We start from the raw sequence: 13,585 nt of genomic DNA on the forward strand, positions 1-13,585 counted from the left end.
ATGCAAGTAAATACTGAATGACATCATTTGGAGAAACAGTTATGGTTCTTTATCTGGTGTAATAATAGTACTAATATAATAATAATAATAATAATAATAATAATAATAATAATATTAATAATAATAATAACAATAATAATAATAATAATATGGATATCAATTATAAAATAAACATGATTAAATCATTTGAAAGTACTGATGCCTTTATTCTGAAGAACCAGGCTTGTGTCGGACCGGAAGTGTTGATGTAATTGCTGTGAACTCTAAACTTCCGGCCAACAGAAGGTCGAACAACAACAACAGCAGCTAGCAGCTAGCTGTTAGCAGTTAAAGTTCAACCGTTACCGGTCAGCGGTGCCGTTAAACGTCAGGATTTATTCACTGTGAGCGGGAGAGCGGCGACTTCCGGCCGCCGTTTGAACAAACTAACAGGCTAACCGGCTAGCTCCTGGGCTAACTGTTACCTGGTAGCATGCAGTGCGCTACCCTGCTGAAGAAGAGACGTCTGGAGACGGACGCGGAGCCCTGGAGCTGCAGACCGGTGCGTGCGCGTGCGTAACAGGTATTTATCACGTTGTGGGGACATTAATCTGTTCACATGTGGGGATTCGCCTCCATTTTGTGGACAAATAACAAGTCCCATAACGTGATAATAATTACTTTTAGGGTTAAGACTTGTTTCAGGGTTAAAGAAGTGAACAAAGCTGTTTAAAGAAGTGAATCTGTGAGGCAGAACTTTAATGTATAAATGAAAGTCCGTTACATTCAAGCCAAACGAGTTCACACAATGCAGATTAAGCCTATCAGCACCAGATAAATCTCTCTGTATTTCACAGTATAGGAAGTTTTTAAATCTCATTTCCGGCGCGACATTCCCGCGCTGGCCGCTCGACCGTTAAAGCTCTTCTTCTAGACTTTACAAAACCGTTAAAAACATTTGTTTGTGTGCCTGTCATTCAAGGTGGCGCATTACAGCTGCTGCACGCCTTTGTCAGCCAATCACAGCCGAGCGTTTCCTTTACTCTCTCTCTGCCAGAAGAGGGAGACAAAGAGTCCCGCACGCCATCTTTCACCGTTTCAAAACATTTGATAGTTCAAACGGCGGCATCTGCTGGGCAACTATTGGTATTACACATATCATTCTTCATGTTATTGTGTTCAGGAGGGATGTCATGATACTGTACTTCAACATACGCTCCATTTATAAAAAACACTTTTGAACTAAAAATAACAACAGTGTTATGTAGCCTTCAAGTAATAAATAAAAAGAAATAACTACTAACATTATAAAAAAAAGCTTCTGATATGATTGGCTGTGTGTTTGCTGACTTTGCTCCTGGTCGACATCCTCTCTGATACAGTGAGAGGAAAATAATGATATTCCAGTTATCAGGTTATAACACACACACACACACACACACACACACACACACACACACACACACACACCTCTATATACTCAATGCAAGCAGTAGTTTAAATTTACTGACCACCTGCAAATTTTCAGAAGCGGGTGTGTTTGGAGGCGGGACTCCAGACAGCTGAGTGTCCAATGGAAACTGTGGATAGTTTGACTGCGTCCAATCAGCATCAAGAACAGCAGGTCAGTGCAGGTTGTTGTTTATAATATGTGTGTTCATATTAATCAATAATGAATATTTCATGTTTTATCAAAGTGTGTGTGTGCTGTCGACTACCTGCTGAAACATGACCCACACACTCCCGTCGCCATGGGGACTTTATGTGATGTTGCTGTTGTCACGGAGGCGTTGTTATGGTAACGTGTGTGTGTGTGTGTGTGTGTGTGTGTGTGTGTTGGTGCAGGTGGGTCCGGTCCGGCCCAGAGCTCCTCTGCTCTGCTGTCCCAGATGTCTCGGAGGAGAACCGGTAAGCTGTGTGTTGGTTTGTTAGGATGCAGGTTATTAACTTGTTTATTAATAATCTAAACCTGAATAATCAGCTTCTGACACATTAATACGAGTGTTTTTATTGCAAGACTTTTATAGGATATACAGCGGCGATGGTGTAATTAGCCACACAGCAGCGTTCCCACAACTAAACACAAGAAGGGCAGATCCAGCTGTTAAAGTCACACAGTTCATCCTTCACTTAATAGAATCATAAACAGTTACAGACCATAAGACTAGTGCAGATACACACACACACTGTATATATACACACATGCAATAAATACATAAGATTAAATACATTTAGAAAAATGAACCACCTCCCAAAAAGCCAAGACAAAACCCCCAAATGTGATGATATATGACGAGTTTATCTTTGATAATTCTGATGCCCCGGGATTATTAGGAGAGGCTCTACGTCAATATGTCTGTAAATAATTTAGGAATAATATTGAATATATTAGTCCAATTATGAGATGGTTTTGAACAGCTGTGTAAGATCTGCCTGTTGACACGCCTCACAGCCGAGTGACGAATCAGGAAATACTGACACATGGAGACGGCAGCTGTTACTGCTCCGTGTCCACAGCTGTACTGATGAGATCAGAACATATCCGCTCTGTCAGATGTGCGTGACTCCTCCTGTCAGCTGACTCCTCCTGCGTGGCGTTGCAGCTGCGCCACGGCTCAGTGGTGGCTCTGAAGCGTCTGTTCTTCAGCAGACACGTTTATAATATAGTTCAGAGCTGTTTGGACGACGTTTGTCTTCGTTTTACAGCAAATTTCAAACAGGTTTTGCAGCTCGTTTAGACTCTTGTGGCTGTAACTGAACATGACAAACCTTTGCAGCCTAATTTTCTAATGTTTCACATGATGATCATTAAACACAGACTATCTGCAGCGCTGCACTTTGATAGTGACTGCTGGTTAACGGCTGCTATTTATGAACCGTGATCAAATGTCACAGTCGCTCCGACATCTGACAGCAGGTGTGACCAGAAACACGTCAGTGAGAACAACTCTTATCTTCAACAGAGTCTTTGATCATATAGAGACAAAAATCAATAAACAGTAATAATATGTGACATGAATTTCACACTTCGGAGACGTGAGTCAGTCCGGCAAAAATAGACCCGGCGTGGACACACACACACACACACACACACACACACACACACACACACACACACACACCAGCTAGAATGACCGTGGATGGTCTCCGGCCGCCATGACGCAGACGCTTGCTGTGGACGTTGCGACTGAAACACGACACGACTTCAGACGCAGTAACGTTGTGCCAGAAATCTTCACAGTGGAAAATAAGCAGACAGGAGTCGCTGCAACATGAACATGAGAAACCACCAGCAACAACTGTAGATGTTTATTATCCTACCGTTTTACAAACTGGAGGGAACTAAAGCCGATCGACCTCCTCAGAGAAAGAAAGAAAAACATAAATCACTGACCGAACGTCTAAACTTCACAGAAACTGGAGAGAAGAGATGAAAGCAAAGTGCTGCAGACCTCTACAGAACCTGGGCTCTTATTTACAAAGCTACATTCTACACAGCAACATGCTCAGAGCCCGCAGGCCTTTAAACCACCTGGTCTGTGTCTAGAAACCAATCAGCTCCCAGGAAACAGACACAGCCAATCAGAGAGGCTCACCTGCAGCCCATCAGCAGGTTCACCAGAGAGAGAGGGAGAGAAATCCACACAGCACCTACACGAATACACAGACGACTCAGACTCATAACAGTGTTTATGTCTGACAGGGAATTAAACTGAACTCCAGTAACCAGTTCCAGTCAGCTGATGTCTTAACTGGGCAGACCGCTGATGACTCTGACATGTGTACATGTAACATGTAACAGGGGAGCAGTGGATGAAAGCAGAGATCCTCTTTAACCGACACAAAGTCTCAGAGTCAGTTTCCTGATGAACATGTGACCTCTGACCTCTGACCTCTCACTGCGCTCTGCGACACACACACACCCCCAAAAAAACCGAGAGCAGCGTCTTCTCTCACTAATACAGTTATAAATCAGAGAGCGAACGTTATTTTCATGATCAGCTCATCGTTCGCTCCATAAAATGTCAGAACACAGCCAAACATGTCCGCCCCGGTTGTGTAAAGCTCGAGGTGACGTCACAGGCGCTCAGCTCTCCAATCTACAGCTGACAAACTGGGAACAGTGGGAGGGAGGTTTGAATTTGATGCTAGAAAATGTTTCTGCTCATCAGAAGAGTTTGAAGGAGAGAAATGTGATCAGTGATCCGCTCCATGTAGAAGCAGATTCAGAGTAAGTGTGTTTCCACGTGTTTCCAGGGTCACATCAACCACATCATGGGAGTCTGAACAGCTGATCAACAACACTCCTACAGGACGAAGAGGACGACGACGAAGAGGAGGAGGAGGACGAGGAGGACGAGGAGGAGGCGTCTAACATGTCACAAACCGTCCACACTTTCTTCTTCAGGTGTTTTACAACCTCTCCGCCCCACCGCGTCCACTCCTATCCGATGATGTCATTATGACCACGCCCACTTAAAGGGCCGCAGCTGTGTGGGTTTTTTTTGTTTGTTTGTTTGTTTGTTTGTTTAAAGTGCAGATTGTAATTTCACGTTCATGCTGATGATTCTCTGAATCCTCCTTCAGTTTTTACAGTTCAAAGGTTTCTCAACACAAAGTCCCACTTACTTGTTGTTCTCAACCACTTCTCATGGTCTTCCTCGGCTGGTGGTGTTCGCTCAGTCGTCATGGAGACGGTTTAGTGGTTATTAAGTGACTTAAACATGAAAATTTAATTTTCTGAAAATCAACCTGCAGAGAGAAAATCAGTGTCAGAAAAGTTTGTTTTATTTTGAAATCTCTCTGTGTTGATGTGTTCAAGGACACTCGGACATCTGAGACTGAGACTCAAATCAACTGAAGCCAATTGAAACTGAGTGTTTGGGTTAAAGCTGCAACGATGAATGAATGAATTCATTAATTAAGCATCGTTTTTAAGTCAAAATGGCAAAAACGTACCTGTTCCAGCTTCTCAAATGTATTTTTATTGTTTTCCTCGTCATCTGTGACTAACGGGTTTTCGGGAGTTTTGGACTGTTGAACAAAACACAACATTTGAGAACTTGAACTCTGGGAACTAGTGTTTGACATTTTTAAATATTTGCTGATATATGATAGTCCAAATGATTAATGGAGAGAATAATCAGTAGATTAATTGATAATAAAAGTAATTGTTAGTTATTATGGGCTGTCTGTGATCTACTGCAGCTGCACTCAACCTCATCTGAACGCCGTAAATCAGTCTCAGTCGGGAGGAAAAAACCCTCAGCAGCTGAGTCTCAAATGTCCAAGTGTCCTTGAAGGTACCATCAGCAGGGGTGTGTTCAGGGGTTTTAGGTAGAAAGATAAAATTCTGTGTAAGGGTCCTTTTAATAGAATGAGAGTTGTAGCCCCGCCCCCTCCGGCCCATCCAATCAAACGTTTCCCTCCTCCTACCTGACATCTGATTGGTTCACACTTTCTGTCAGGAGCACATGAACCTGAACGTCTGACGTGCCGTGAACTCATCAGTCAGTTTCCTAAATCACTTTTATATCAGCTGACGATCAATAATCAATGACTCGGCTGTGATTTGACACCCAGTGCGGGTCAGTTATTTGACCTTTGACCTCCACGCTGCCTCTGATGTCATTGCGCTCCTCGTGAGATGTTCACTGTCTCACAGTAAAGGGCTATTACACTCTTTTGATGGTTGATTAAAGGGTCAAAGGTCACTAGAGTTGAACTCGTCAATCAGCTGATCACAGCGACTCCTTCAGAAAGAACAATTTCAGTCGGATTTCTGAACGTTACAAAGATCAGATAAACTTTATTGATCCCGTGCAGGCAAATTAAAGGAGAAGGCTGCGATTTTCTATATTTTTATTACTGTCAACGAACCAGCGATGTATTGATCTGCTTTACAAGTATTGTGAAATATCTTCTTCCTTTAAAGACCCTGCACAGCCAAGCTCCGCCCACACAGGTGATGTCAGGTGTGTTACCTGTGTGTGGGCGTGTCCAGACTGTTTGATTGACATCTGTCACTCTGCTGTTAGATTTGTTGATCAGTTGATTAATCGATTATCAAAATAGTTGAGGATTAATTTAACAGTTGGAAACTAATCGATTAATCGACTATCAGGTTACAACAGGGACGTTTTCAGCTGTTAAAAAGCAAAAAAAGTCAAACTTCGAATCAACTAGACGATCGATCATTCAGTCAGCAACTATTTTAATGACTGAATTATCGTTTTTTGTCATTTTTTTAACCAAAAATACCCAAAATTTACTGATTCCAACTCCAACTGTCCAAATTTTATGGTTTTCTTTGTCTTCTGTGATGGTAACTGAGTATCTTTACTGTCACGGTTCTGTTTACAGCTTCGTTAGCTTGTTGTTCTCCATATTACAGCTGAAACTGATGATTATTTTCATTATCGATTCATCTGTCGATTATTTTCTAGATTATTTGATTAGTTGTCTGGTTCAGAAAATGAGGATCAGTGTTTCCTAAAACACCACAACTCAAAGATCTTCAGTTTACTGTCACAGAGACTAAATAAACCAGAAAATATTCACATTTAATAAGCTGCAATCAGAGAATTTGAACATTATTAGTTGGAGATTAATAGTTAGCAACTAATTAGTTAATTAACTGATGGTTGCAGCTGTAGTTGTAATGAGACATGAAATAAGTTTGCAGATGAAACAAGAAGATACAGAATCATCAGTCGAGTAGTGATATTAATAAATATCAATGATAAAATATGTGATAAAACAGATTTAAAGTGAGAACCTTCATGAAGAAAGTAAATGTTTAGATGTGATGGAGGCAGAAAGCTGCTGCCGTCTGTTAATGACGTCAGCTGTGATTTATATATGGGGATAATACTGTAGCTAAATTATTAGTAAATGTGTAAAAGAATCTCTAAATGTAGTGAAACGTGTGAGTGTGTACAGGAGTCTGATCACTGAAGCTGTTTCTGTGTTGTATTCAGAGTGAGTGTTCAGCTGCGTTTCCACCGCAGGGATCAGGGTCTGAATGAGGCTCCTGGGAGACTGTTTTACTCCTCAAAAAGATGAGCTAGCATCAGTTCAGGACGAGGACGTTTCTGTTGGTTTGATAGTTCGACTCTGCTGTCAGCTTCCTGACTCGTTTTAAAAACAGAGAGAGAGGGAGGGAGCGGCGGTGGCGAGAACAAAGCAGTGAATGAGAGATTGTTTAACGGCGGTTACGTTTTAAAGCATCAAACAGTCAACAGATGATTTACTGTGGAGACACTCTGTTACATTTTCACTCATTCATTACATCCAACCAGCCTCATGCAGCAGGAAATACAAAGAACAGCAGCACAAATCTGTTGTTGTTGTTGTTTCCTCATGTGTGAATTCTGTGTTTCAAGCGCGGCTGTAATGTTTTAACTCCTCGTGGGTCTAATCTGCAGGATCAACCCGCTTCCTCAGATGTGATGGAAACACAAACAGGATGCACAGCAGGACAAAGTTCCAGGTTTAGTTCCTGAGATTAGTTCCTCCGGCTCCAAAGTACCTGGAACTTTTGGTCGAAACTGAGATTTTTTTTTTGTCTGCTGTCATCTGATGATCTGTGCTGAACAGATTCCTTCATCTGCCCCAGTGAGAGACACCAGTATCCGACCAGTATCAGCGAGTAAGACTGTTGTTCTTTTCTGTGCTGTTGTGTATCAGGTGATCAGATGTGATCAGGTGATCAGATGTGATCAGGTGATCAGATGTGATCAGGTGACAGCAGACAAACACAGCGTGGCTCCTCGTAGCTCACTCCAAATACAACACAGAAAAAGCTAAACTCATACAACCACTATAGCAAAGGTAACTGGTGTAAGTTTGACCCATCAGCCTCAAAATACAACAGTACTTAACTGTCATGTGACCCAGTATCTTTGCCCTGATGTGTTGGCTGACTGTGACGGACGCAGCGGGCTGCAGGTTGTTAACTGAAAATATAGTTTAACATGCAGATCTGTACAGTCTGTTGGTAATAACATGTTTGTTCCCTGCTGACTCTCATGTCACATCACATAAGCTCCATCTGTTTACAGCACAGGCTACATGCTAACGCTAGCACAGGCTACATGCTAACGCTAGCAAAAGTCTATAGAAGTGCAGCAAAAATCACACGTAAAAAGAGACAATTTAGAGGCGAATCTGAGTTGCAACTGATTTCTGTTTCCAGCTGTTGGAGCAAAATACTTTTCAGCCATTAATATTTAATGCATATTTATAGATTTGTCTACACATTCACAAATCTCTACACACTTGCAATCTGAAAACAGATTTGGAGATTTTTTTTTTTTTTTGACACATTTACACAAAATTGCAAAAAAATGCTTTTTGTTTACAGACTTTGACTCTGAAAAGACCCGTCGACTCCTGAAATCATCTTTAACAGTTAAAGGGACTAAAAACAGTTTTTTGTTTCTTTAATGTCACAAGTCTTTTAGTAAAAGCTTTTAAACTGAGAGATATTACTCGAAGCAGTTTTAATGAGTTTGTGTAAAAATCAGGATTTGTGTTTTCTAAAGGAGCCAATTAAAGGGACATAAATATAAATAAAATGTTAATTTGTTCTCCTGTTTGCAGATTTATATTTTTATGAGGCAGATTTTTATATTTTGAAGCATTTTTTATCTGACTGCAGAATATCTATTTTTGATGACATCATATCCTGTTTTCAGTCTAACCAATCAGAGCGCAGCATTTGTACAACAAACTGATTTAAAATAAAAAAATCAACATTTGACAGAAAACTGCTCTGAGGTCTGTTTCCTTTGTGTCTGAAACTAAACCCAACACTTTGTCTGACAGGCTGCAGTGACTCCTCCCAAACATCACACAATCAATCACTAATCAATAAGTGATAAACACTTTTATAATGCTTCAGAGAGCGTACTCTTTATGGATGAAAGGTTTCCTGTGATTATTTAATATTCATTTTATATTTTTTGTACAGTAGTCATGTCGCAGTCTGAAGAGATGCAATGCATTTTGGGGCAGTTGAGTGTCCAGTAAACTCACGTCACATACACAGAAAGTCTAATTCTAATCTAGTTTACATCCAGACTTTTCTCACACAGACAAAATCCACACTGCAGTTAGAACGCAGCAGATACTCAATCTGACATCTTACTTAGTATGAATACTATGTTAGTATGTGATTCTAAACACAGCCAAACTCAGGGTTTGTTGAAGAAAACCTGCCACAGAGTTTAAGTTACCACGGTAACTGACTGATAGATAAAATTATCAATAGACTGAGGTTGGTTGAAGTCAAGCGTCTCTTTAATTCAAACAGAACATATGTTGCAGACATGGAGAGTCTGCAGAGTCTCCGTGGAGAATTCTCAAGAAACAAAGGAAAGTCACTGGTATATATCGACGGCCTTGGGAGGCACCTTTAGTTGGTTACAGATTCCTTCTAACAGACCTAGACAAAGCTTTACAGAGCTTTCCCTTCCACATGATGACCATGATGTCCACATAACTATCATAGTGTTCCCCTGCCGCCAAATATATACATACATATGACCATACCTACTTAACTAACACATGGATTTTTCTATCACTGACCCTGAGTTTAAGTTAGCTCTCTCTGAAACTGAGTTTGTTTTCTGGAGAACACCCAAGGAAAGACACCCAGCTTGGTGTCTGAGGGTCTGATCGCTGTTTAACCCTCCTTCAGATAGAAAGCTGCTCCTCAGACCCAAATGAACAGACCCCTCCTGTAGGGGTGGGGGGGCTGTTCTAGAGGGGATCTGACCTGCAACAGGCCAGAAACCTCCTACAGGCCTGGAGGCCTGAAGCAGGAGAGAACAAGGACGGAGGACGAGGCTTCATCCTGGTTTCACCCATAGACTGTATAAATATGGACGACGCGCTATGCAAAAGTGAAGCAAAAATATGTCCTTTAAGGAAGCGGCCATCTTGCTTGAGTGACATCATTTGGAGCCAGAGTCGGGCAGCGGGATGACACCCCGCGGAACACGCCATCTCATCCGTCCCACTGCCTGACGGAGGTTTGAGGGCGGCTGTCACAGCTGTCAGTCATGACGTCAGACCCCCTTTCTATACCGTCAAATAACTAATTAAAAACAAACTTATCAGAAACATGAGCACTTGGACAAACATCAGCATGATAAGAACACCACCGGTCAAAGCGGTCAAACCGGTCGAGGCAGATGGCGTCCACCTAGAGTCCGGTTCTTCCCGTTAAAGGGGAGGTTTTCCTGCTGCTGCTCGTGCAGGAATGTTGGGTCTCTGTAGATTAAAGAGTTCAGTCTGGATGCTCTACGTGGAACGAGACCTGAGATCACTTCTGTTATGATTTGATGCTTTATAAATAAAACTGAATTAAATTGAACTGAATACACACACACACACACACACACACACACACATATATATACACACACACATATACACATATACAGACACACACACACACACACACACACACACACACACACACACACACACACATATATATACACACACATATACACATATACAGACACACAGACACACACACACACACACACACACACACACACACATATATATATACACACACATATACACATATACAGACACACAGACACACACACACACATTCACACACAGACACACACACATATATATATACACACACACATACACATATACAGACACACACACATATATACACACACACACTCACACAAAGACACATGCACACATACACATATATCTACACACACATATACAGACACACACACACACACAGATATATACACATAAAGACACACACACACATACACATATATACACACACACATATACACACACACACACATATATACACACAAAGACACATACACATATACAGACACACACACACATATATACACACATACACTCACACAAAGACACATGCATTCACACACACACACACATATATACATACACACACACACACACATATATACAGACACACACACATACACAAACACACACACACATACACTCACACAAAGACACATGCACACATACACATATATCTACACACACATATACACATATACACACAGACACACACACACACAGACACACACACACACATATATACACACACACATACACAGACACACACACACAGATATACACTCACAAAGACACACGCAGACACACACATTCACACCAAGACACACATTCACACACATATATACACACATACACACACACACACACACACACAGACACACACAGACATATATATATACACACACATATATATACTCACACATATACACATACACAGACACACACACACACAGATATACACACACAAAGACACACGCAGACACACACATTCACACCAAGACACACATTCACACACATGTATATACACACATACACAACGATACACACAGACACACACGCACACACATACACACACACACACACACACACACACACATTTATATACACACAAAGACGCACATTCACGCACACACACACACACACGTATATACACACATACACAGCGATACACACACACACACACACATGTATATACACACATACACAGCGATACACACACACACACACATATGTATATGTATATAGTATAAACATTTTATTTATTTATTTTATTTTTTCTTCTTGTTGTTTTGTTTGTATTGTCTTGTGTCATTTGTGTTTTCATGTTAATCATTTATGTTTCACTCAATAAAAAAAACAAAGAAAATAAAACACACAAACAGCTCTGCAGCTTCACTGCTGTATGTCGCAATAACCGCTGCGATGTTGCCACGGTAACAGCAGTATAATCTCAGCTGCTCATCAGTGAGTTTGTCCTCAGACTCTTTCCTGTCACTTCATTAGATTCACATTAACCCTTTCACTGCCAGCTGTTCACGTGAGGCTGCCTGTTGGTAAAATGCCTTAACTGATTAACTCTTTATGATCTGCTCTGTTGTTTAACTGTTTATGTCCCTGAGAGGAAGTCGAGTCCCCACAATGTGAAGAATACACACACACACACACACACACACACACACACACACACACACACACACACACACACACACACACACAGTGTTTCTTAAAATCAGCTGCACACTTCCTGAACGACATAAAACAGTTTGTTTTAATGTGAACAAAATTAAATTGAGAGGTTTTTCTGTGACAGGAAAGTTTTTGAGGAGAAACTAACTGATTACCATCTGATGTGAGATTACTCAGTATATATCTGTTACCATGGCAACAGCAGAGCATTTCTTGTCACGTACAGGACTGACTGTTGGGAAACGCTTTTTCTTCTTATCAAATATACGTGTTTGAGCAGCTTCCTGTAACTCTGTCAAACTGTTTCTCACACTTAACCCCCTAAAATCCAGTTTCCTCTTTTCATCACTTAAAGATCGTTAAAATAATCAAACTCCACTCTGACAGCGTCGGACATATTGTCTATCATGTTGTTCATGTTCGCTCATGAATGAATTCTTCAAAAAGGCTCCATGTTTTTATTGCTGCATCGTTCCATCAGATGGAAATAATCTACATTTCTGCTGATGCATCATTTTAGACACATTTCCCCAAAATTCAGAAGACAGTTTGTGTATTTTTATAAACTTTGGGATCTCATCTAGAATTTAAAATAAAGTCCTGCAAGTTTAAACAAAGTCTGGCTGCACAGCATGAGCTCGTACTGAGGACGATGATGAAGAAAAGGCCGATATCTCAAAATCTGGTCAGATAAGTTCAGTGAAGTGACGCTTTAAGCTGCGGTTAGAGGCCTCAGTTCTGAGAAGCTGCTCATCAGTTAGTTTGTTTCCTGGTTGATGAGATAAAAGAGGAAACAGAACATGTTATTAGCAGAGGAGAGCTGACGAGTCCGTCAGACGGAGACAGAGACAGACGGTCTAGCTGGTCATGGATCACCTGCTGATGGTGTTGGTGTTGCTGTGGAGTTCAGGTAGGACTCTGCTTTAATGATGGATGTGTGAAAGGTTTAAAACTCCTTTGTAAAAATACTGAATTTAAGTCAAATCCTGCATTCAAAACTTCACTGACGGTAAACTTTATCAGTAAAAAGTAGTGAAGTATCTTCAGTTCAGTCCTGATAGTTTCACATCGCTTCTTTTCACAGAGTTTAATGACGATTTAGTTTAATGATGTGTTTACATGTAAGTTGTAATAAGTTGAACTGTGATGACAAAAATGCATCCAGTCATCAAACTAGTTTGTTTCACTGAGTTTCTGCAAAATCTGACATTTGGAGATACAAGGTTTTCACCTGACAACAGTGTTGTGTTTTGAATGTAGAATCTGTAAAGTAAGAAGTAACTGCAGCCGTCAGATACTGTGATGATGTAATGATTTACGTTATGGAGACTTTAGTCATGTCCCCAAAAGGTACGAATACAAGTACGCACGCATACGCACACAATCACATTCACACTCACACGCACACACATACACACATACACACACACACACACGCACACACATACACACATACACACTACTGCATCTACACACACACACTACTGCATCAACACACACATACACTACTGCATCTGCACAGACACACACACACACACAC

General features: G+C 41.0%; 3 long non-coding RNA genes across 4 annotated transcripts in view; all 3 read left to right on the forward strand.

Moving 5' to 3' along the window:
- The first annotated feature begins 234 nt into the window (after positions 1-234).
- On the forward strand, positions 235-8,750 carry LOC122971154. Of its 2 annotated transcripts, none has more exons than XR_006399412.1 (4): positions 235-562; positions 1,508-1,603; positions 1,825-1,887; positions 4,237-8,750. It is a non-coding gene; the product is annotated as an uncharacterized LOC122971154 (long non-coding RNA). The 2 variants fall into 2 exon arrangements; XR_006399411.1 differs by having other exon boundaries at positions 239-541.
- A 486-nt stretch (positions 8,751-9,236) lies between these two features.
- The window catches only part of LOC122971161, a 20,775-nt gene continuing 16,426 nt past the window's right edge, over positions 9,237-13,585 (forward strand). The window contains exons 1-3 of the long non-coding RNA XR_006399418.1: positions 9,237-9,581; positions 9,894-9,902; positions 12,736-12,744. This is a non-coding gene — a long non-coding RNA (uncharacterized LOC122971161). The remainder of the gene's footprint in view (positions 9,582-9,893; positions 9,903-12,735; positions 12,745-13,585) is intronic.
- LOC122971160 overlaps positions 12,889-13,585 on the forward strand; it is a 15,637-nt gene continuing 14,940 nt past the window's right edge. The window contains exon 1 of the long non-coding RNA XR_006399417.1: positions 12,889-12,955. This is a non-coding gene — a long non-coding RNA (uncharacterized LOC122971160). The remainder of the gene's footprint in view (positions 12,956-13,585) is intronic.

This window comes from Thunnus albacares, chromosome 20 (genome assembly GCF_914725855.1).
Source record: "Thunnus albacares chromosome 20, fThuAlb1.1, whole genome shotgun sequence".
Classification (NCBI taxonomy): Eukaryota; Metazoa; Chordata; class Actinopteri; order Scombriformes; family Scombridae; genus Thunnus; species Thunnus albacares.